Raw genomic sequence first — 363 nt, forward strand, 5'->3', positions numbered from 1 at the left:
ATGAACTGATTTAAATTCACAATGAGGACATTGATGAGGCTTCTCATCAGAATGATGGGACATTATATGTTCCTGTAAACTTCTAACATGAACTGATTTAAATTCACAATAAGGACATTGATGAGGCTTCTCACCAGTATGACGAGCCATTATGTGTTTATTTAAATCACTTTTTTTAACTGATTTATATTCACAATGAGGACACTGATGAGGCTTCTCACCAGTGTGTCGGGACATTATGTGCTCATTTAAATTACTTTTTTTAACTGCTTTATATTCACAATGAGGACATTGATGAGGCTTCTCACCAGTATGACGAGCCATTATGTGTTTTTTTAAATCACCTTTTTGAACAGCTTTATA

This window comes from Halyomorpha halys, unplaced genomic scaffold (genome assembly GCF_000696795.3).
Source record: "Halyomorpha halys isolate HHAL.00 unplaced genomic scaffold, Hhal_1.1 Scaffold1315.1, whole genome shotgun sequence".
NCBI lineage: Eukaryota > Metazoa > Arthropoda > Insecta > Hemiptera > Pentatomidae > Halyomorpha > Halyomorpha halys.